Below are 24,278 nucleotides of genomic sequence, written 5' to 3' on the forward strand. Positions count from 1 at the left end.
GAAATGTATAGCACATCAAAAATATGCATCCTCAATTTGGTTTGATTTGAGGTTGTTCTCTGTCCAACCTGCATCCAACCCTTTCAGAATATTAAGTGGGTGAAGTAGTTTATGCATAATACTACTGAAAAAACAAACACTACACAGAACTTATTAAAAATGTACTGCATATAATAGAGTAATTAAAACATTAAATGTGATATTTTAATGAAACAATACAAAAAAATCAGGGCTGCACGGTGGTCGAGTGGTTAGCGCGCAGACCTCACAGCGAGGAGACCCGAGTTCAATCCCATCCTCGGCCATCTTTGTTTATGCGTGGGTTTTCTCCGGGTACTCCGGTTTCCTCCCACATTCCAAAAACATGCTAGGTTAATTGGCGACTCCAAATTGTCAAATTAGGTATGAATGTGAGTGTGAATGGTTGTTTGTCTATATGTGCCCTGTGATTGGCTGGCCACCAGTCCAAGGTGTGCTACGCCTCTTGCCCGAGGACAGCTGGGATAGGCTCCAGCACCCCCATGACCCTCGTGAGGATAAGCGGTAGAAAATGAATGAATGAATTATTAGAGCCCTCTAGACATGAAATAGCACCCCTATAGTCACCTTTATACTCAATTACCCAAATTAATAAATGTCATTTAAGAAAAAAGTTTTAGGCTGAAATAAACTTTCCTCTGCCTTTTGTGCCCTGTGATTGGCTGGCCACCAGTCCAGGGTGTGCCCCGCCTCTCGCCCGAGGACAGCTGGGATAGGCTCCAGCATCCCTTGCGACCCTCGTGAGGAAAATCGTGTAGAAAATGAATGAATGAATGAATACTAAAAAAGGGACCAACATTATTTATGTGGTTAGTTTGCACACTGAAAGGGGGTGTTGCAAAAAAGGGAGAGACTGTCTTATTAGTTTTTGGCAATTTGCCAATCCTAAATCAATCTCAAAATATTTATATATACTTTTATTGTATATTTATGTATATGCAAGGCGCACCAAGAAATGGTCTGCCAAACCACTCTTGGGTCCTGACCCACCAGTTGATGGCTTTCCTTTTCTTTGGCACACGCCCATCCAAGAGTAGGCCTTATGGTTTGGGAGATATAATGTCAAACAAGAAGAAATTCACTTTTTCTCCGCCAAGTGTAGTGACGCATGACTTCCGTAGCCTGGTCTTCCGCCTGCGTATTTAACCAGATATTTCTCTTTTTGCACAGTATTAATAATTTATGGGAGTCCATCGTGTAAAATGTAAAACGAGGAACGCCTGTACTTCATAATATCTAACGAAACAAATGTTTAAAGATGGCAGTCTTTTCAGACAACACTGTTGGCCATTCGTGTTTCATTTTGACAAGAAAACAATCTATCAAAGTTACAACGTTACGACCACAAAAGTTGAAACCTCGCCGAACCCCTGCTCACAAACACCCCCCCCCCCCATAAGAACGGGGACATCCCAAAAGCGGTAAAGCGAGCATGACAACGTTTCCTCACTGAGACCTTAAGCAGCCATCTTTGCACTGGCATCCACTTATCAATCCGGCATTAGTTTGTGTTGAGGCTCGGCTTTATGGCTCAAAAACAGATTGGAAAAAAAAAAAACGAGAGAGATGAAAACGTTTGGATATGCTCAAAAGACGTTCTCTCTCAAAGGCAGTGTATCCTCAAAGAAGTTGGGGGAATCTGATATTCTTTTTAATGTCTGGAAGGCTGCGGAAGACATGAGCTACTGTACGTCCTTGTTGTGGCTCCGCCGCCATCGTATATCACACAGGTCCTGATTAGCCAGCGGCTATCCCCGATATCAAATAAACGTCATTTATTGGACCAAATACGTGCTTGTTGTTGGCGTTTTTAGAGGAGGAGAGCGTATAAGTGACAGCTTGTTAGCCGCTAATTCAATTTATTGTGTCTATTTTAATTTAAAAAACCATCACCTGTGCTGGAGGACGCCTGGCATTCCTCCATGCACTGCTGTGTTATTACTGTGGTTTTAACTTTGCACAAACAAATGCATTAATTAGGGCAGAATTCATAATATTATTCTTACTCCTTGACATTAATTTCAGCCATAATGGCCGGCATAAAAAAATACATTCAGCATAATTTACAGACATGAGACATGCTAGACAATAGGCGGCAAATCAGTGGCAATCCAATTTCCATGCCACCTAGTCTGGGAGCAAAATGTCATTCATATTTTAACCCTTATTAGGACTGTCTGCCTGCGCCGGAGCGCCGGAATTACATTTGCAGCTTTTTCTTTCCGCTCATGAAAGACAAAATCAGCCTTTAAGATGGCCGTTGACAGAGGGGAGTCAAAAAAAAAAAAAAAATAGACGGAAAAACCACAGATGCCTTTTCTTCTGGGCCTTTTTTTTTAATGAGCTAAAATACCCACTTCTTGCCATTTCCCTGCCTTAATTGATGATTATGTTGTTACACAGCAGCAGCGCTTCCCACTCTCCTCCCAAGTCGTTATGATGTGGACGGGCTGCTCTTGAAGCTTCAAAGGCGGGAAGGAGAGGTGATTTAAGCGCGGTTCAAGCGTCTTCGTGTTCTTGCAGGTAAACATGTAAACATGCCATGCTAATCGCTAATTAGCCCCATGGCTGAATCGCAGCGTTCGGGTTTTCGAGATGACCGCCGCTACGGTCCCGCTTAAGGGCATGTTGTATGTCTTTTGACGACCCAATTAGAAATTCAGCTGCAGAAGGGAAGAAACCTTGTCATGAATATTTAAAAAGACAGCCAGCCACGGCCGAGCACGAAGGAGGGCGCTGAACCGCGTGTCATGCGCGGGGGGCGAGGGGGGCGGGGGGTGGTTATTCGGCGCAAGTAACCGCAATCGATAGTGTCTTGATGTTCTCTGTATTAGCGGATGATCAAGGTGATGAGGTGCTCATGGAGGGCATGGAGACGCTGAAATAACACAGCAGCCAGTGGAACCTTGGTTAGCATCATTAATTCCTTCCACGGGGTCCGACCCAAAAGGGGGCGAACTGAATCCATTTTTCCCAAAAGAAACAATGTAAACCCCATTCAGAAAAACAACGTTTTTATACTTTTACAATTATAGTAATTCGTTCATTCATTTTCTACCGCTTATCCTCAGGGTTGCGGCGATGCTGGAGCCTATCCCAGCTGTCTTCGGGCGAGAAGAAGGGGTGTTCTTGTTTGACATTATGTCTCCAAATCGTAACGTCTACTCTTTGATGGCTGTGTGCCAAAGAAAAGGAAAGCCATCACCACAGAAGTGGCGTTAGACACTAGCTCGGAAAGAGGAGCCTGTGTTTCTCAACTGGTGGGTCAGGACCCAAGAGTGGTTTGGCAGACCATTTCTTGGTGCGCCTTGTAATAAAATGTACAATAAATGTATATATAAATATTTTGAGATTGATTTTGGATTGGCAAATTGGCAAATGTCAATAAGCCAGTCTCTCCCTTTTTTGCAACACCCCCTTTCAACCACAGGCATTAAAAGTAAATAATGTTGGTCCCTTTTTTAGTATTCATTCATTCATTCATTCATTTTCTACCGCTTATCCTCACAAGGGTCACGGGGGTGCTGGAGCCTATCCCAGCTGTCTTCGGGCGAGAGGCGGGGTACACCCTGGACTGGTGGACAGCCAATCACAGGGCACATATAGACAAACAACCATTCACACTCACATTCATACCTATGGACAATTTGGTGTCGCCAATTAACCTAGCATGTTTTTGGAATGTGGGAGGAAACCGGAGTACCCGGAGAAAACCCACGCATGCACGGGGACAACATGCAAACTCCACACAGAGGTGGCCGAGGGTGGAATTGAACCCTGGTCTCCTAGCTGTGAGGTCTGCGCGCTAACCACTTGCATGCAAATGCATGCTTGATACAACAAAACACATGACCTGGTTACTTGACGAAGGTGTCTGGGTTTTTCCATGTCGTCTTACTTTCCAGGTGGAAAGCTACTTCACAGCTGGAGATGAGATGAGGTGAGAGCGAGCGAGCGTCGTCGGAAGTTTAAACGCTCCTGAAAAAAAAATAAAAAAATTCCCTGCCAATAATGATGCACACGTGCGCTATTTCAAACAATGAATCAATTCTAGGTGTCGCGCCATTAAAACACCAATTAGGCACAACATCACACCCGGGGTGTACTGATGTGACGCCGCCGTCCGTGACTGTGGAAACGGCAAGTATTATTACGGCATATTCACAAAATATAAGTCACATTTATACTAGATCTTCCTGAACAAAAACTTTTTTAACGCTAGGGTCACTAGAGTATCTCAATAATCATATCTTCAATGACGGTAAGATGAACCTTAAACACCCATTTATCCCCTTTAGTTCATCATTTATATCTATTTACATGCATTAGGAATTGTTTACTGCATGTAAAGGCTGCACGGTGGACGAGTGGTTAGCGTGCAGGCCTCACAGCTAGGAGACCCAAGTTCGATTCCACCCTCGGCCATCTCTGTGTGAAGTTTGCATGTTCTCCCTGTGCGTGCATGGGTTTTCTCCGGGTATTCCGGTTTCCTCCCACATTCCAAAAACATGCTAGGTTAATTGGCGACTCCAAATTGTCCATGTGAGTGTGAATGGTTGTTTGTCTATATGTGCCCTGTGATTGGCTGGCCACCAGTCCAGGGTGTACCCCGCCTCTCGCCCGAAGACAGCTGGGATAGGCTCCAGCACCCCCATGACCCTCGTGAGGATAAGTGGTAGAAAATGAATTAATGAATTATTATAGCCCTCTAGACATGAAATAGCACCCCTATAGTCACCTTTATACTCAATTACCCAAATTAATAAATGTCAGTAATGTTAGCACTAGGTATTCCTAATGCTAATGCTACCTTTACACTCGCATTACATAAAAACTTACACGTTAGCATTAGAGCATTAGGAATACCTAATGCTAACGTGTAAGTTTTTATGTAATGCGAGTGTAAAGCTGACTATAGGGGTGTTAGTGTTTGTCTAGAGGGCTCTAATAGTGGTAAAAAAAACCTAATGTAGATAACTTTTCTATGCTTTCTATGCTATCTCCCGTTTCCTCCCACATTCCAAAAACATGCTAGGTTAATTAGCATGGCTCCAAATTGTCCATAGGTATGAATGTGAGTGTGAATGGTTGTTTGGCTATATGTGCCCTATGATTGGCTGGCCACCACCAAAAAAAACAGCAGAAATGGAAAAAAGCAGCTGGAACTTTATAAGAATATAGTCGAAAAAAGTTGCAATGGAATGAGAAAAAGTCATAGAGTGGTAAAATAAAATCATTTTAGTAGTATTTCACCTAGTGTATACCTCAAAGCGGAAATGCAGTTTTTTTCTTGTCTAATATCTCTAACTTCTTTGTGTTACAAAGTGTCCTTGCAAACTTAACGATATAATAGTTCATTAGTTTTTTTGTTATTGTGTTCCTCGAAGGGGATAAACAGTCTGACCCTCGCCAAAAGGAAGTTCCGTATGAAAGGACACGTGTATCCCAACTTTAAACCCGGCGGTGAAAGAGCGACGTAATAAGCACTTATTTTCTCTTTCTCTCCCTGCGAATGCTGCAGGCTGTCTCTGCTTTGTTGCATTTGTCAATCACTGCAATTTGGGCTCCATTTCCTAAAAATAATTACCAGGTGAGTGGCAGCCCTTTGCCTGGAGTGCCAACTTGGTAGCGACATGCCCAAGAGTATTAATTATGCGGCTCAAAAAAATCAGAAGTCTTTTAATAGAGAGGCTGACGTGACATCATTGTTTAGAGTCTTTTTTTTTTTTTTTCTCCTACAAACATGACAATCACAGGCGTCCCTCTGGTCATCAAGCGAAGATGAGGAGGAATTGTCAGAGGAAGTTATTAACAAGCTGTGTACCATGTGATAAAGTCAGCCAGACTCTCTGGTATCGCGCGTCTGTTTACATTACGGCAGCTGAGCACAGCGGCGTCGGATACCAGGAAATATGGAAATAATACACGGCGTATACACTTTTTTTTTTTGCAGCAAAAAAAAAAAAATTGCAGAATGTCGTTGATGATGCACAACCACGCCGCCTTCTTCGTTTCCTTCCTCGCGCTGCCAATCAACGGCTCTCGCACAAACACGGCTGCCGCTGCCGTACTCGTGCTTCACATGCAGCAGTGATGTTCCTGTGAAGCCCCCCCCTAAGAGGCGCAGACAGCTTCCAGGTCTCATTAGCATCCAGTAGCGGCTAATGCTGCCTCCCATTTACTGTCTGAGGAGCTGAAATGCAGTTGGAGATGAGCACAGCCCAGGGGGCTTAGGGTTGCCAGTTTAATTAGTGCCTGATAATTTCAATAATGAGTGACAATTCATTGGGGCTTTTTAGGTTGGCCCACTGTTTGAGTGCAAATCGATAATCCTCTGCTCCCCCACCCTCCCCCCCCCATTCGCTCTCACCGGCAGATAAAGGGCAAGCGTGCATTGCTTGGTGGTGTTGTTAAGGTGGTGAGGAGGGTGGGGTGGGGGGGGGGGGGTGTCTCTCCCTTTGCTGGAATTAAATGAAAAGAATCAACTTAGAGCATGTCCCTTTGAAACCAAGAAAGGGGAAGCCTATGTGATTTCATTTGCTCTTATTGGATGAGCAGGTGGGTCTTTAGTTGCTGCTGTGGGGTCCACAGTGAAAACAATTTGCCTTGGAGTGATACACTGTTGCTGTAAGTGAGTGGAGGGTTAGAGGTGGGCTACTGAGCTACCAAACGATACCGCACACAATCTAATGAGACCCAATTCAACCGAGCTAGGCTTTTACAAAGACGATGATGCTCAAAGTGGGGCATTATTGCATCAAACGGTTTCTAACACGGCACCTTTCATGTGGCGTGACCTTTAACATTAACATTACTTCCTGAGAGTTAAATTATGTTTATGTTGTGGTTGGCTATTTTGCTCATTTGTGTGCATTCTTTTTTTCATTCATTCATTCATTTTGTGGTGGCCAGCCAATCACAGGGCACATATAGACAAACAACCATTCACACTCACATTCGTACCTATGGACAATTTGGAGTCGCTAATTAACCTAGCATGTTTTTGGAATGTGGGAGGAAACCGGAGTACCCGGAGAAAACCCACGCATGCACGGGGAAAACATGCAAATTCCACACAGAGATGGCCGAGGGTGGAATCGAACCCTGGTCTCCTAGCTGTGAGGTCGGTTTTAGACTTTTATTTCATTCATTCATTAATTCATTTTCTGACGCTTATCCTCACGAGGGTTGCGGGGGGTGCTGGAGCCTATACCAGCTGTCTTCAGGTGGGGGTACACCCTGGACTGGTGGCCAGCCAATCACAGGGCACATATAGACAAACAACCATTCACACTCACATTCATACCTGTGGACAATTTGGAGTCGCTAATTAACCTAGCATGTTTTTGGAATGTGGGAGGAAACCGGAGTACCCGGAGAAAACCCACGCATGCACGGGAAGAACATGGAAACTCCACACAGAGATGGCCGAGGGTGGAATTGAACCTGGGTCTCGGTTCCAAATGTGAAATTTGTAATATTAGTTTCGTTATAATTCGTTATATTAGTAAATAAATAGTTATTTTCATGTAAAACAACCATTTTTGTGTTGTTTATGCTGGAGCCTACCCCAGCTGTCTTCGGGGCGAGAGGCGGGGTACACCCTGGACTGGTGGCCAGCCAATCACAGGGCACATATAAATAAATTACTTCTTCATGCATAAATCTGCTACTCCGTTACGCTGTTATACGAAGACTAGAGAGCGAGGAATTATGTCAAGTTATTTGTTTGGTTCCAAAAATGAAATATTTATCGGGGGTGAACACCTAGCAGGAACAGACGATAGACGAGGATGCTTCATCTTCTCATATTTGGCTTCCGCCTCCGCAAAGGCCGGTGCGTTGTCCTGGGGGTGTTCAGCGATTCAAAGAAGTGCGCGGGCTTTGGATCGGCGTTTTTAAAGTGCAGGACCGATGCTGGAACCGCAGCGAGACACGTGAACACGATGTCCAAACAATTATATGGTGATTTGCTACATTTCTCTCAGCGTTTGATGCGTACCTCTGCTTCGGTTTTCCACATACGTCTCCATTGTGGAGCACCCGGGACAGCCGGTGATTTATGCGTTTGCGGTCAGGAGGCTTTTCCACTCCAGTGGCAGATGTGAACTTGCTGTAAATTTTTCTTTTTGTCATCGGGGACTTGTTTTGTTTTTCCTGCTAGCGATGATCCCATTTAAATTGTACTAAGGTTTAGTCATGTCACACTCGGAAAAAAAAAAAACATGTAAAAGAATACTTTATAGAATTACAATTAAGTGAGATTACATTTTTCCAAAATTTTCCCAAGAAAAAAAATTTCAGAACCAAAAATAAAATATTATATGACATGTATAGAATCATATACTTACAAGAATTAGCTACAAATCTTTGAGAAAAAATATTTTATTTTCAGATTTTCTGTTTCTGCCATTATTTCCTGTTCTGTCCTTTAAATTTCCGCATTGTTTCCGGTTTGGTGCCGACTACATTACCCTTGACGCCAGTTCGTTGTAGCAGCGGGGCTACAAATGTTTCTTTCCGTACTCTTAACTTGCTTTCTGCGTCACTTCCTGTTGCTTTTTTTTTCCCCAGCGGCGAAGCTTACATACATGCATTCATTTGTGGCGGTTCACGATTAATCGCCACTGATCAATTTGGAACTACCTAAGAATTCTACATGTTTGTGCACGTGTATTATTTTATTTTTTATTTTTTTATTTTATTTATTAATTATTATTTTTATTATTATTATTAATTGTTATTATTATTAATTATTTATTATTTTATTTATTATTTATTTTTATTTATTTTTAATACAATAGCCACCATAGAAAGTACAGTACAGTAAAAAAACAGAACAAAAAACTGTGGATTGTATCATGTCTTATGTCGACTATATTCAAGGTGACTATAGGGGTGTTATTTCTGCTCTAGAGGGCTCTAATCGCTGGTAAACAGGCTTTCCATTCTCCAAACTATGAATTAATTTTATAAATAGGACTCGTACTTTGTGGAAATGGACCGACTGTGACTCTGACACGTCCACGGCTGCTGTTCTCCAAAACTGTTGCGTCGGCGTGGCAGTTTGATATCCGCACGCACGACGACGCGGCTGATTTATGCACGTGCGGTCAGGAAGGTTTTCCGCTCCAGCGGCAGATGTGAAGTTGCTGTACATTTTTTTTTTTTTGTCGTCGGGGGTTGTTTTGTTTTCCTGCACTACATGCGGAACACATCATTTACCATCATTTAAGCTTGAAATACCGGCGTGGGTGGGTGGGTGGGTGGTTGGGTCGGCGGGTGGTTATTGGGGGCTAAAAGAAAAAAACATTTGATGGAAAAGCAGCAAAGAAAAACACCAAGGTGGAAACTATAAATCGTCCACGTAAAATCCAATCGGAGGTCCGCTGAACAGAAACACACTCTGACAGGAAAACCATCACGCTGCGGTGCGGTTTTTCCTGAGCGGCCCGCTCACTTCGGACCTCATTGCCTAAAGTACTTTTCACTGTGAGGGGCGTACGGGCGGGTAAAAAAAAAGGGAAGTATTATTTGCCTAAACTCCGAGCGGAGCACTTAAACGGTAATATTGATAGTGGCGATCGTTTCGGAAATTTGGGACTTCTGGTGTGTAGGCAGGCGCGTCATCTCGTGCAACGGCGGCGTCGCTGGGAAATCCATTACAGAGTCCCGATGCTAAATGCATTAACAGAAAAAGGAGCATTGTAGCCCGGGTTCAAGCCTACTACGGCGTTGGCCCGCCCCGCCCCGCCTCGACTCACACGCGGTAATGATTGAGCTGGTGTCATCGCGGGCCCAGTACTGTACCTGGAAAAACTCTTTTCTGCCGAGCGCCCTCATTTGATCATGCATGCGGGCGACGCATGTCAAGCCGGGTTATTCCCATAGTTAATATTCTTTCACAAGCTGCCATGAACTTGATTATTTTGGCACATGGGCAAACAGCCGTGGCTTTTCAGGTGGCGCGTACAGTATCAGAGACCCGCGGTCACAAGGGGTGATCCATTCGCTGAAAAGGCAGGCTTCTGGCAAAAGACTCAGCACCTCGCCGTAATGAAGCCAGCCTCGCGCGGAGCGAGCGGCTTGCATTAGAAATGCATGAAGGCCAATAGGTGGTTACCTTCGCTCGGCTCCAACCCATTTATATTCCATCAAGTGCTATCAAAGCGGGGAAATGTTTTTGGAGAGCTATAGCGTCAAGTCCGTGTCAACAAAACATGCAAAAACGGCTGTCGCGCAGCGGCGCCCGCGTCCAAGTCCACGGCGACCACAGAAGGCGCGAAGCGTCGGCTTGGACGCCTCCACTGTAGCTTGGATGACGACTCACGCTTATAACGACTCTTTAAAAAGCGCCATGATTCTTTTTTTCATTTTTTTTTTTTTATACCGTCTAATTATCGGTGTCCACTTGGCAAACGGCGGAGACGTCGTTGCCCAGAACGGAGGCCCGAAACCTGGGCAACTTTCCTGCTGTCCACCCACCCTCTTTTCCCGCTCTCTGAGACTTTGGGTGCGTACTTAATCATGATTAATCGCTGCCTGGATAATCAGATACAACATCAAAAGGTTGGAGATGACAGTCCAAGGACGCTTGGGAGGAAACAAGGTATACCAGGCATTCATTAGCTTTGGCATGGCGCTCATACATTAGCCCGTAACCCTTTATTGTCCTAATTAGGCTGGAGAGGCTGCCGCTATTACGTTTTTTTACATACGTGTCCCGCCGCTTGACCACGGAGCGGCGAAACGTTTTTATGATGCTTTTATTTTGCGGCGTTGTTCTGTTCACCTTAAGACGGGCAATGTTTTTGATTTACGGTCACTTACGGTGGGGGGGGGGACGAACACGAGACAGGCTCTCCCTTCCTGCATTATTTTACTCATCTCGCCGCACACCGCGAGGTGCGAGCCGCACTCTATATTTCATTCCTTCCCCCCCCCCGCTCCTTCTTCTCCACTGTTTTAAGTCTCCCTGGATGGAGCCTGGCTTGCGGTGCACCATTTTCCCAGCTACAGTAGCAGTGGTGCTGGGCCTTGTTCAACCCCATTATTTCTGGGAGCCAAATTCCCATGGTCCCAGGAACAGGCGTGCCAGCTCTGCCTTCTTGGCTCTCTTCCCTGGTATTGTTTCCTTTGTTACATCCAGAGCTGCATTTCAGGCCGTTAATGTTTGCGCTGGGAGGTCCGAATTCCCAGCGTTCAGCTTTAGAAAAGGTAACTTCAAGTTCAGAATGCAACCACTTTTTTTTTTCTTTTTTTTTTTTTTTTTTTTTTTCTTCGAAAAATTATGTTTTGTCTTTGATTCCCCCCCCACTCCACTCCACTCCACCACACCTTTCCTCCGCTTTTATATTTTCCATTTTTCTTCTTTGTTGTGATAACAACGTGCATGGTGATAAAAGTCCATATGAAATGTTTGCAGGCGGTGCAACTATAAAATGTCTCAATGCTAACGGCTCAGGTGGCTCCTCATCCACAAGCATCGGCTTTTCCAATTAAAACTCTTTTTTTTATGCACGGATTCGTTCGGTTTTACGTGCCTTTTTTTCTCCTTCGACGTATTCCTCGCCGTAGTTTGTACTGCTCTCAGTGCGCCACCGCATGCGGTAGATGGCGCTGTGTTTCTTTACGATCTGATATTTTATATTTAATACAGAGTAGTGGTGATAGATCTCCTTTGTAGTTTCAAGAGGTAATGTCAAACTGGACTAATATTATTTTATATAATAACATAAAATATGATTGGCTGGCGACCAGTCCAGGGTGTACCCCGCCTCTCACCCAAAGACAGCTGGGATAGGCTCCAGCACCCCTGTGACCCTTGTGAGGAAAAAGTGTTAAAAAATGAATTATTATTATTATTATTATTATTATTATTATTATTATTATTAAAGCTAGATTATTTAAGTAGTTTAAGTGAATAAATAATAGTAAATAAATTTTAATGTTATAACAAAAATTGGTCAATTAAGAGACAATTTATATGAAATAATTAAATAATATAAATAATAATATAATATATTTAAATAATATAAAATAATTTTACAAAATATGGAAATAGATTAAGAAGAACATGAAAAAAACATTTGCAATATTAACAGAATTATTTTGTTAAGTATATAAAATAACATTTGAATAAGAACATCTTACAAGAAAATGATTTTAAGCAAATATTCAAATATCAGAATAGTAATAATTTCATGAAAATAGCGGTGTAATATTATGAGCAAAAATTTACTATTTGGGTTTTACTTCTTTTTTTTAATGAAAAAAACTTTTTTTCTTTCAATTATACTTTTATATTTTGCGTAGCCCCCATACTGTATTATTCCCCAGTGTTTTTCACCGCTCTGTGGGGCAATTAAGATTGAGCCCCATAAACTCTGCCCGGCAACAAGTGTCCATGTGATATTTAAATGTTTATTTTTTTGTAAGTCATCAAATGCATGACTTTTGTGCGACGTATGATGAGAAATTCCATTTTAAGAAGCAGGCCAGAGAGATGAGTAGCTCGGGATTTAGCCCACCTATACCGTAAGCGGTCGTCGCCCCACCATTTTTAATTAACGAAGCGCGTAAAAGCTCCACCCTAATTCCCGCAACCTGAGATTATACAAGGACGATTACCTAAAAAGTGAATCCCGCTTAACATTTGGAGGCTGTCTCCCCATTCAGCGGTGATGGCATTCCTCCATCCCTAATCCACTTTATCGCCCATCATTCCAGCCTGAGCACCCTAACTCCTTTTCTGTGATGCGGGCGCGCCAAGCCGCCGTGGCAGCTCACACGTGGGATTAAATGCAGGGTTTGTTGGCTCAGCGCAGCATGGCGGGAGCATATCCGACTGATGTCGGCTGTTCCACTCGGAGCGCCGGCATTCGTCTCCCAGCGCGCAGACACGACGGTGTCAGGTAATTCTCTGAGGAAGAGCCACGCGCCCCTGCGGGGAGCGGCGGGGAGCGGCGGGGAGGCCTGTATCACATCTCAGGAGTTGTAATAGCAGCTTTGAAGACTCCAGTCCACTAATCCCACGTCATGTGATCATGTGTCTAATAGAGCGGCTCCTAATTCGCGGCATTGTGGGGGATTTCTTAGCTGTCACTTGCACCCGTTACAGTTGGGAGAGTATTATGTGTCGGAAAAATAAATAGCAGAGTCCCGCGCATGGCTTCACATGGACACACAAGCATGGGGGGGGTGAACATGGGATGGGAAGTTTAGGGGCGCTCGGCCAAAGACTAACTTGCAATTAGTACATAGGTCAAATCATAAATCACGTTTTTTTTTTAACTAATAGTGACATTTATGGATTGAGGAAATAACCACTCTTCCAAAATACTGAAAAGAGTTCACCGGAAAAATTTAACTACTAGAATAAGAACATAAATAAAGATGATATTATGTAGAATTCATATTATACCGTATTTTCTGGACTATAAGTCGCTCCGGAGTATAAGTCGAACAAGGCCAAAAATGCATAATTAGAAAAAAACATACATAAGTCGCACTGGAGTATACGTAAGTCGGGTAATTTATTTTCCAAACTACTTGACCAAAACAGACATTACGTCCTCTTGGAAGGCAAGTTCTAACATTAATAAAAGAATAGAGAACAGGCTGAATAGGTGTAAGATATGCTAACACAATGCTTATTCAGCTACACAAAAAATAAACATGAACAGAAAAGGTGTCGCTCTGGAGTATAAGTCGCAGGAACAGCCAACCTATGAAAAAAAAGTGCGACTTAAAGTCCGGAAAATAAGTTAATAATATTGTAATTTTATGACATAGTATTACTCCCAGAATATTATGAGGAAAAATGATTGTGTAAGTAAAAATAAGTAATAATAAAATAATTTATAAATAAATAAATATAAATAATAAAATAAATAAATATAAATAATAAAATAAGTCATCCGTCCAAGTGGCCGGATTGCTATTGAACTCACATCCCGAGTTGGCTCGTTGTGGTTTTTGGAGTTTTTAGTCTTTGGGCCGTCCTCTGGCATGGGAGCCCTGAGACGTAAGAAAACCCTGAGACGTGTAGTACTCTGGAGGTCTCTCGTGATGTTAACCCCCCCATTTAGAAGCTCATAAACAAGTTTTCTGAGCCATAACTCCAACAAGTATTCCATTTGGTAATATTGGATCCTGCTTTGCGTTTCGGTCCAGAACCAATTAACCGCGATAAAGATTTAAAAACTGAGCTTAAACTTGATTCAAGTCGCGATAATTTAAATCCAAACTCTACAACGGACACTCAAATAACCAAAGTGATGCAAAGCGAGTGGAAAAATGTCACACAAATTTTGTTGAAATTACGATCAGCCGGGAGCCAAAAAAAAAAAGGCTCAGGAGTCGTGAGTCGTGAGTCGTCTTTGTGCGCCACTTAAAGCGCTCGCCTAATAAACACTTAAGAGAATTTCTATGAGGTGAGCCTGTGATCAATAACGGCATCTCCGGCGACGGTGCAGACGGTCTGATCACACATCACACACCAATGCGGATCGGATACCTTGAAGAATAGTTTTTACCGCGCCGAGAAATTGTCTCCTCCATAATCATAAGCTGTCAAATGTTAGAAAAGAGGAAAATGCAACAAGACCCTCCGAGTATAGCGTGTGATCAACACGCGAGCTCGGGTCTGCTGAGGTTTGCGTGACATTTTTAAGTCCTGTTTTTTTTTTTTTTTTTTTTTTTTTTTTTTTGAGCGATTATCTCCGAGGTACGGCACACATGAAAATGGCTGAGTTAACCTTAACACGTGTAAAAGAATTAGCGCTATTGACGACAGGAGGTTTGATATTGACACCGTTGATCAAATGCTAAGCTCCGCTAGCAGATAGCATGTCCATTTCTGAGTAGGGGGGGGGTTGAGGGTGGAAACGGGCGAATGAAGCGGCATCAAATTGATGGGAAAGGGAAACGAGTGCTGTGCTTTGTGGTGCATGGGACCGCCAATCAATTAATACTTTAAAGTGGAACCAATTCTTCTTTCACTTGGGTTTTGACCCCCCCCCCCCCCTCACCCGCCCCCCTTCTCATTTTCATAGCCAGGCCAGCCCGCTTGGCTAATTAGGAAGCGCGCAAATGGTCGCTAAGCCACGCCAAATTAAATCTTAGCTCGTTCGATATAAGCGCTTTAAAGATGGAGGGGAAATATTTGAATTTTTAAAAAGTTTCAATACGCAGCGTCCCATTTTTAATGAGGACGTCGCAACGTGCGGGGAGAAAGAAGGGAAATGTCTTGTGTGTGTGTGTGTGTATGTGTGTGTGGATGAATAATCTAACCGCTATGAAATATTAAGTCACTATTTTACCCGGTCTTTCTCCTCAGGCTGTAGTGATAGGCGGGATAAGAAAAAGCTTTTCCTTTGCTCAGCTTCTTGCTTTGAATAAAATACCGAGGTGCATGAAGGGGAAGCGCAACTATCTGGAGGCACGCAGCACACGTCTGAATTACACTGTAAATATATTCATTATTCCGCATTTCTCACACCAAAAAAAAAAAACATTGTTGATTGACGGCGGTTTTCATCACCAGCCTTTCAGCTGCGGCGGTAAATAAGTCAATATCTTTTCATTTTCTCCGACACTAAACTTCCTCTTTTTCATTTTTAACACTGTTTGCTGGCGAGATCGACTTGTGTGATTATACACACGCGCCTGTCACATTGTTAGGTACACCTGCGTCTGTTCGCATTCCGGTACAAGAGCTGGAATCAAACATTTTTCAGAAGAAACACATTGTTATGTTTCGTGCCGCGCCAACTAAAAAACTCACCTCAAATACAGTAGCGCCTTGGTTAACAACATTCATCCGTTCCAGAAGGCCCGACTCAAACCAAAACGGACTCTAACCAAGACATGGTGATGATACACATGCGCCTGTCACAATGTTAGGTACACCTGCGTCTGTTCGCATTCCGGTACAAGAGCTGGAATCAAACGTTTTTCAGAAGAAACACATTTCGTGTCAAAAACTCACCTCAAATACAATAGCGCCTTGGTTAACAACATTCGTCCGTTCCAGAAGGCCCGACTCAAACCAAAACGGACTCTAACCAAAACACATTTTTTCATACAATGCGGAATGCAGGTGGCACGGTGACCGAGTGGTTGGCCACACAGTCAGGAGATGCGGAAGACCTGGGTTTGAATCCCATCTTGGTCATCTCTGTATGGAATACATTGTTGATTGACGGCGGTTTTCATCACCAGCCTTTCAGCTGCGGCGGTAAATAAGTCAATATCTTTTCATTTTCTCCGACACTAAACTTCCTCTTTTTCATTTTTAACACTGTTTGCTGGCGAGATCGACTTGTGTGATGATACACACGCGCTTGTCACAATGTTAGGTACACCTGCGTCTGTTCGCATTCCGGTACAAGAACTGGAATCAAACGTTTTTCAGAAGAAACACATTGTTATGTTTCGTGCCGCGCCAACTAAAAACCTCACCTCAAATACAGTAGCGCCTTGGTTAACAACATTCATCTGTTCCAGAAGGCCCGACTCAAACCAAAACGGACTCTAACCAAGACATGGTGATGATACACATGCGCCTGTCACATTGTTAGGTACACCTGCGTCTGTTCGCATTCTGGTACAAGAGCTGGAATCAAACGTTTTTCAGAAGAAACACATTTCGTGTCAAAAACTCACCTCAAATACAGTAGCGCCTTGGTTAACATCATTCATCCCTTCCAGAAGGCCCGACTCAAACCAAAACGGACTCTAACCAAGACACATTTTTTTTATACAATACAGAATACAGGCGGCATGGTGAATGAGTGTTTGGCCACAGTCAGGAGATGCGGAAGACCTGGGTTTGAGTCCCATCTTGGTCATCTCTGTATGGAATACATTGTTGATTGACGGCGGTTTTCATCACCAGCCTTTCAGCTGCGGCGGTAAATAAGTCAATATCTTTTCATTTTCTCCGACACTAAACGCACCTGTCACAATGTTAGGTACACCTGTTCGCATTTCAGTACAAGAGCTGGAATCAAACAAAATTTCAGAAGAAACACATTGTTATGTTTCGTGGCGTGCAAACTCAAAAACTCACCTCAAATACAGTAGCGCCTTGGTTAACATCATTTATCCATTCCAGAAGGTCCGACTCAAACCAAAACGGACTCTATCCAAGACACATTTTTTCATACAATAAAAAATACCGAGTGGTTGGCCATACAGTCAGGAGATGCGGAAGACCTGGGTTTGAATCCCGTCTTGGTCATCTCTGTATGGAATTTGCATGTTCTTTCCGTGGGTTTTCCCGGGTCCTCCGGTTTCTTCCACATTCCAAAAACATGCATGTCAGGTTAATTGTTTGTCTATATGTGCTGCGATTGGCTGGCCACCTGTCAGCTGGGATAGTCTCCAGCATAAATGGCATAGAAAATACACAACAGGAAATGTGTATCGTCCACTTTTATAAATAAACACCGCACCTCAAATAAACTCAAGTCATTTATTTTGACACTTTATTAGTGAACCAAGTTATGGCTTGTTATGGTAAATTCTTATCATATTAATTTTTATTTTCACTCGTACAATTAAAGGCCTTACCTTGAATAAAAGCCTGCCCCCCCCGCCCCCGAGCTGTAATAGACCAGGTATGCGTGGCCCCTTTTGCGTACCCCCAAAAGCAAACTGGAAGCATGTAACGATACGTCGTTAGCTTTTTAACGGCCCGCACGTCTTTTATGAGCTCCAGTTAGATGGCGCAGGTGTACCTAATGAAGTGTCCGGTTAGCGTGTGTGATCCTGTGACCTTACGTCACTTCCGGTATTAGCGCTCGCTTGCACCTTTTTAACGCGCCGGTGTCTGGCCCTCGCGTGCGTAAATGGGGGGAGCAGATGACGACGGCCCCAAGACCACCGCTTTTTTTTTTTTTTACACTCCACGACGACAGCGACATTAAAATCTATACAAATTGTCTCACCGGTGTCGCGAACGGAACGCTCCCTCGCCAGCCCGGCTGCTTCGTAAATAGAAGATTAGAGGAACACACCGTGGCACGGCTCTTTGCATTATAGATTACAACCGATCACGTTGACTTGTTCTCTGCTTTTTGCATGAATAACTTTCTCTTGACTTTTTCCTCTCATCAACAGTCTCCGCCAGACATGCAGAGCCGGGAGGCCACCTTGTCGTAGGAGTTTGACACAGTGTCCATTGTGGAACAGCTGTAAAACACAAATTATTAACTCCACATGCCTGCGCCTTGTGATGAACTGGAATCCCAGAACAACCTTTGGATTCCGGCCAGTCACCTTGGTGGGAGACGCTGATTGAGAACAGGACTGTGGATCCGGGTCAGCCATTGTGCATGCGCCCGCCGCCGAGGCCGAGATACATGACTAATGCGAGGGTGTGGCGAGGCTGTTTGAATGCATTTAATCTGCCGGGCCCCGCGGACGCAGCAGCTGCGGAATGACACCGTGGAAAAACATTTTTCAGGTCATTTTCGACTCGTTTGTTTGGACAAGCCGCACCTTAAAAGCACCGTAGGGGACGGTGTCAAGGAAAAAGGGGGGGGCAAAGAAAATAAAGTAGGCATGGGCGCAGATACCCAGTGGCTTGAATACATATCTCTACATCATATCATAGCAATTTACGGATTTAGCTTAACCTCCAATTCAGATTTTGACATAGGAATAATCTGTTCCTGGGTCAAACTGAGACCTTGTGTAGCAATTCAATTAGGACTGTCAAAAACAATTAAAAATTAATTTCATAAATTAATTTCACACATTTCCAACACCAACACTGTATACTCCATGTATCTCCAACTCACAAACACACCTCTAGTGGGTTCTTCCTGGGAACCACGCGTCATCTTTCTCGCCGGATGTCATTCCGGGACGCTCCGAACATCATAAAAACCACTTCACGATACGTGGACGTGTGTCCTGAGTAACCAGGAAGAAGTTAAGATATTCTTGTCACGCACTTTGTAACGCTTAATGCTGAAGTACAATTTGCTGCATTCAAGTATGCTGGGAAATCCCGGAAAAATATGTACTTAATTTACGTGATGTGTTTGAACGCATGTAAATGATCATTTGACAGCCGTCGTTTTAAGTTTTAAGTAACGCTTTATTTAATTCCTGTGTTTTCTAGGGCTTATGCTGCCTAATCTAATGGATTTGGGAAGGAGGAACAATATTCCGGACCTTTTTTCCGCCCTGTATGTATTTATTTGGTCATTCAAGCATATATTTATTCACTTGATTGCATTTTAATTTTTTAATTTTATTTTTTTATTTCATGTTTTTATTTTATTTGTAAGCTGGTTATTTTTATGTATTTTCTAATTAATTTTTATTTAGTTTATTTATTCATTGTAATTTTTCATTATTTATTTAAATTCATTTTCTATTTATGTATCTCTTACTTATGTATCTTATTTATTTATTTTTAATATTTTAATTTTTTTAACTCTATTGTCTATTTAGTCATCTTGTATTTGATTAATTAATTTATTTTTATGAATTTATAAACACATTAATTAATTTTGTATTAGATTTTTTTTCTTACTTTATGTCATCATTTATTTGTATTTTCTATTGACTTTAATTAAGTTTATATTAATTTATTTATTATATGAAATATCTTTTTATTCTATTTTAATTTATCTCTGATTTTATTGGTAATTTTGGAGTATTTTAATTGTATTAAAGTATGTATTTTAGTTATGCCATATTATAGTAAAATTATTATTTATTATTATTTAAGTATATTAGAATTTATATATTTATTTAATCTTTTCATTTAATTTTCCATCTTTTATTTTTGATTTATTTATGTATTTGTAATGCGTCTTAGATTTTTTACTATCTCTCTATTTAATGGTTCCTTTATGGAACATTTAAACAACAGGAAGTGAACCAAGCCGAACCATCAGCAACCGCTTCCTGTTGGATTTTCCCATCCATCCGTAATTTCCCCATCTTTATTATTATTATTCTCACTTCCGATGTCGGCACAGACGCAAATGCGGAGTTTGCTCCGGCGTCTCCCGGCAATGATGTGATGACACCCAAAACCCAGGAGTGACTTTGTCTCTTTCCCCGCAGGAGGAACAAGCGAGATGATTTGTTGAGGGGCCCCGGGGAGCGAGCGCGCCTTGAAAACAGGTGGTGCAACATCACACCGCAGCGTGCCTTCAGGGAATATTTGTAGATATTCAGGAAATGCAGCAAAACAAAACACAATCCCTGCGACAGACGCATAAACGCCACAGACGGGAGGATGTGATTAACTCCTGACATGCCCCCCCCCCCCGCTTTCCCTCCCCGTGTCATTTAGTCACACTTGAAAGCCATGTTTTTTCTGAGAAGAACTATGCTATAACCGTGATGATTTTTTTTATCTCTCGTTTATTCGCCAACGGAGTAGCTTAACGCAGAGCAAGATGGGTCAAGAGGAACAATTTCTTCATTCTGACAGATGGCTCCAAAATGTATTAGCGGAGAGGCCAACTGTCAATCCGGCCGCCCAAAGGTCCTTACGGCGCCTTTTTTTTCTCCCCGCTGAAAAATGATGTAATCAAGCCGTCCTTCCTTCCTACCACAGCTCCATCCATCCTCTCTAAAGGCTCGCCGCCGTCCCTTTGGCCTCGCTCTGGATCAAGTCCCCATAAGACCCCCCCACCCCTCCACCCTCGACCCCGTTAGAGGTGCATGATGGGCGGCCCTGTCACTTCAAATGGTTGCCCGGGTCCGGCGCGAGAGTCGCCCCTCACTGTGAGTAAACCTCAGCGTTATTTGGCTTTTATGGGCTACGGGTGGATAACTCAGCGGAATGGATGTGGACAACTTAGTTATTGTCACTCAGGGCGAGGGAGTCAATGTTGTTACTCGCTTGCAAATGGCTTTCCGGCGAGCCGTATCAAAAGTTATGTGGCGTGAGAAAGAACTCCGGCATCGTTCCGATACGCCAGATGTCCCGGTCCGGATCCGGATGCAGAGGTCTTGATGCCACATGACGTTAAAACACAAACGAACACTTTTGTGGGGTTTGCAGTCCTTCATGAACCTGCTAATACCTGCTCTTCTGGGCAGTACGGTATTAGATATTTACACAGGAAACCAGAGGTGTGGACTCCGGAATATATAAAGGGCTCAAGCCAAAAATCAGTATGCGGATCGAAAAGACTCCGTAATCAGGAAAAAAAAAACAAAAACAAAAAAAACTAGTTTTGACAAATATCATCAAAGAGTTCGCTTGGACTTTGACATCAACGACTCAGACTTCAGTCTGATGACTTGAATGACATTGAACGCAACCCCATTCAAAGTAGTCAACTAATGTGATCGTTACTATTCGGGATTCCTGGATCAGGGTTTCATGCTGCTGATTCCGATTCCGATCATGTGTGACATCATCTGATACTTATCCAAGATCGGTAGAAACCAGATCATATCAGTACACCTACATATAATAATAATAATAATAATAATAATAATAATAATAATAATAATAATAATAATAATAATAATAATAATAATAATAATAATAATAATAATAATAATAATAATAATAATTACTATTATATTATAATGAAAATTATAATTATTGTTATTATAAAAATATAATTTTTATAATAATAATAATAATATAATTATTGTTATAATATAATAATAATAATAATTATTATTATTATTATAAAATAAAGGGAATAAATGAAGGCCAAACTTTTAATCTAATTAATTCTCATACTTTTCATAACTGCATCCAAGACTGGCATGATGACCAGAAAGCTACTACGTTCCAATCATAAACTGTATAAGGTTCCTAAAATATTGTGACAGGTCAATAACACTCAATAGGTTATTACTTAGGCCTACAAATATATGTTTTTAATCATGCAATAAATATTTTACAATAAAAATAATTTTTTAAATAATATTGGGCTGCACGGCGGTCGTGTGGTTAGCGCACATACCTCACAGCTAGGAGACCCGTGTTCAATTCCACCCTTGGCCATCTCTGTGTGGAGTTTGCATGTTCTCCCCGTGCATGCGTGGGTTTTCTCCGGGTACTCCGGTTTCCTCCCACATTCCAAAAACATGCTAGGTTAATTAGCGACTCCAAATTGTCCATAGGTATGAATGTGAGTGTGAATGGTTGTTTGTCTATATGTGCCCTGTGATTGGCTGGCCACCAGTCCAGGGTGTACCCCCGCCACCCTTGTGAGGATAAGCGGTAGAAAATGAATGAATGAATGATCATTGTTTTGTGACTATTCAACAATAAATGATATGTAGTACTCTACACTGGTCACTAGGTGTCAGTAATGTTAGCATTTGGCATTCCTAACGCTAAAGTTTTCATGTAATGCGAGTGTAAAGCTGACTATAGGGGTGTTAGTGTTTGTCTAGAGGGCTCTAATAGTGGTAAAAAACGTAATGTAGATAACTTTTCTATGCTTTCTATGCTTTCTATGCTATACTCCGGTTTCCTCCCACATTCCAAAAACATGCTAGGTTAATTAGCGACTGCAAATTGTCCATAGGTATGAATGTGAGTGTGAATGGTTGTTTGTCTATATGTGCCCTGTGATTGGCTGCTGGGATAGACTCCAGAACCCCCGCGGCCCTCGTGAGGAAAAGCGGTAGAAAATGAATGAATGAACGAATGAATGAATGAATGAATGAATGAATCATATTTTTAATTAGCTCTCATTGTCCACCTGCAGTACCACCACGGCCCACCAGGAGGCCGCAGCCTCACTGGTCTATGACAAAGTTCTTGTCAAAAAAACAATAACTCCATGTAAATAAATAGGATGAGGCCCTCAGTGGAAAAAGTTTGGACACCCCTGGCCCAAGCCATCGCCAAAGCACATAGTTTTGGGCCTTAAAGACAATGTTCAAAGGCCTTGTTTTAAATTTCAAGGCAGATGAATGCCTCATATATGATGTGTTTCTTCACTTGTGGAGAGCCTTTGATGGCGGGGAGGGGAAGACGTGGGTTTGTTATTGAAGTAAAGAATAATAAGGCCACTGCGTGCCGGCTGTGTACCGAGACCTTGATATGAATCCAATGCACTATGCATGGCCTCTCACAACAAGCACGGAGACAGGAAAGCATGTGGCTTTTGATCCCGCTTTCCTTCTGCTTCTCTTTCATCTGACCCATCCTCCGACGTTGTCACCAGACGGAAAAAAAAAAAAAAAAAAACTTGCACGTTGCCTCCACTAAGCTAACCCCTCCGGGGCAGCGCCTCGCCTCGCCCTCGCCTTCGCTCACTTCGGACATTTTTAGTCATTAAGTGCCTGGCGTCTCGTAGTGGCCGTGACGTTTTGTTTCAGGCATTTTGTGTCGCTGCCTCGCTAAAGAAAATAACCTCCCGTGTTGAATCTTTGAAGAGATACCGAGCTTTTTCAGCTCCACCATCAGCGGCGCGGAGGGAAGAATTTTGACTTTGCTCTCCTCGTGTCAGCGAATTACACACCAGAAGTGATCCGGGCGATGCAGAGGAGGGCATAGCGAAAAAGATAATATGTTGGCTTTGGACGGGATCCGCTGAACATACGTTTTTCTTCCAACATAAATTTCCCATCACGGTAGCGCAGACACAGACTTTAATACTCTGGATTCAGCATTTCAACTTTATAAATTCCATCCCTTTCACCTCAGGGCGGCATTAATAATCATTGAAGTGAGTGTAGAGCAAATGATGCATTTGGAAGTTGGAGTGTTTCCACGGCACAGCGCAAGCCTGTGGTGGGTAGCGCGGCGAGCTACCTCCCACTTCCAGGCGCTTACCGTCAGAGGGAGCGTTCATTCCGAAAGGGATAATAGAAACTCGTTTGCTCACCAATAAAATCAAGCGGCTGCGACGGTGAAGTCCGCACACAACGCAAAACATCTCCATGACGCGAGGATAACAATCCAACTCAACTTTTCCTTAACTCAACCCTGGGGTTGTCAAGCTGAATCCGATGTGAGTCATCAAATCAAATCTTACCTTTATGCATTGTCACATGGTATCAGGATTTGGGACCAAGTAGGAAAGGGAAAAAAAAAACGTGGAAAAAATTCAGTATAGGAATCATTCTGTGGGGCGGCACGGCGGTCTAGTGGTTAGAGCGCAGACCTCACAGCTAGGAGACCCGGGTTCAATTCTGTGTGGAGTTTGCATGTTCTCCCCGTGCATGCGTGGGTTTTCTCCGGGTACTCCGGTTTCCTCCCACATTCCAAAAACATGCTAGGTTAA

The 24,278-nt window shown here is 42.8% G+C and overlaps 1 protein-coding gene across 12 annotated transcripts in view; it reads left to right on the forward strand.

The window, feature by feature from the left end:
- mgmt (O-6-methylguanine-DNA methyltransferase) overlaps positions 1–24,278 on the forward strand; it is a 269,091-nt gene that overhangs the window by 32,154 nt on the left and 212,659 nt on the right. For 8 of the 12 annotated variants that reach the window (XR_009120335.1, XM_058058111.1, XM_058058109.1 and 5 more), the window contains 4 exons: positions 19,175–19,241; positions 20,131–20,190; positions 20,453–20,557; positions 20,630–20,799. The gene's annotated coding sequence lies outside the window, so the exon portion shown is untranslated. Of the gene's footprint in view, positions 1–18,165; positions 18,512–19,174; positions 19,242–20,130; positions 20,191–20,452; positions 20,558–20,629; positions 20,800–24,278 lie in introns of all 12 variants that reach the window. The other 4 variants (XM_058058117.1, XM_058058119.1, XM_058058115.1 and 1 more) reach the window with 4 other exon arrangements.

Source organism: Doryrhamphus excisus, chromosome 20 (assembly GCF_030265055.1).
Source record: "Doryrhamphus excisus isolate RoL2022-K1 chromosome 20, RoL_Dexc_1.0, whole genome shotgun sequence".
Taxonomy (NCBI): Eukaryota; Metazoa; Chordata; class Actinopteri; order Syngnathiformes; family Syngnathidae; genus Doryrhamphus; species Doryrhamphus excisus.